Source organism: Rhinopithecus bieti, unplaced genomic scaffold, assembly GCF_001698545.2.
Source record: "Rhinopithecus bieti isolate Rb0 unplaced genomic scaffold, ASM169854v2 scaffold_59509, whole genome shotgun sequence".
NCBI lineage: Eukaryota > Metazoa > Chordata > Mammalia > Primates > Cercopithecidae > Rhinopithecus > Rhinopithecus bieti.
Genome location: NW_016897700.1, coordinates 1 through 482, shown reverse-complemented (window position 1 = coordinate 482; position 482 = coordinate 1). Strand labels below are relative to the sequence as shown.

At 45.9% G+C, this 482-nt stretch overlaps 1 pseudogene across 1 annotated transcript; it reads left to right on the top strand.

Moving 5' to 3' along the window:
- The first annotated feature begins 6 nt into the window (after positions 1-6).
- LOC108526008 (coiled-coil domain-containing protein R3HCC1L pseudogene) lies at positions 7-477 on the top strand (annotated as a pseudogene). The gene has a single exon (XR_001884392.1). The product of XR_001884392.1 is annotated as a coiled-coil domain-containing protein R3HCC1L pseudogene (transcript).
- The last annotated feature ends 5 nt before the right edge of the window (positions 478-482 follow it).

Below are 482 nucleotides of genomic sequence, written 5' to 3'. Positions count from 1 at the left end.
TTATCAGGGAATATGAAGGGCAGAGAGAGCATCCAGGAACCTAGATTTGATTACTACAACCATGAAGTTCCTGATATTGACCTCAGTGATTGTGAATTCCCACACGTCATTGAAATTTATGACTTTCCCCAAGAATTTCGTACTGAAGACCTTCTACGGGTTTTCTGCAGTTATCAAAAGAAAGGATTTGATATTAAATGGGTGGATGATACACATGCCCTAGGAGTATTCTCCAGTCCAATTACAGCTCGTGATGCGTTGGGTATTAAACACACCATGGTGAAGATTCGTCCCTTGTCACAGGCCACAAGAGCAGCCAAGGCCAAAGCTAGAGCTTATGCTGAGTTCCTCCAGCCAGCAAAGGAGCGTCCTGAGACTTCAGCAGCCCTAGCCAGAAGGTTAGTCATCAGTGCCCTTGGGGTTCGAAGTAAGCAGAGCAAAACCGAACGAGAAGCAGAGCTCAAGAAACTGCAAGAAGCCAG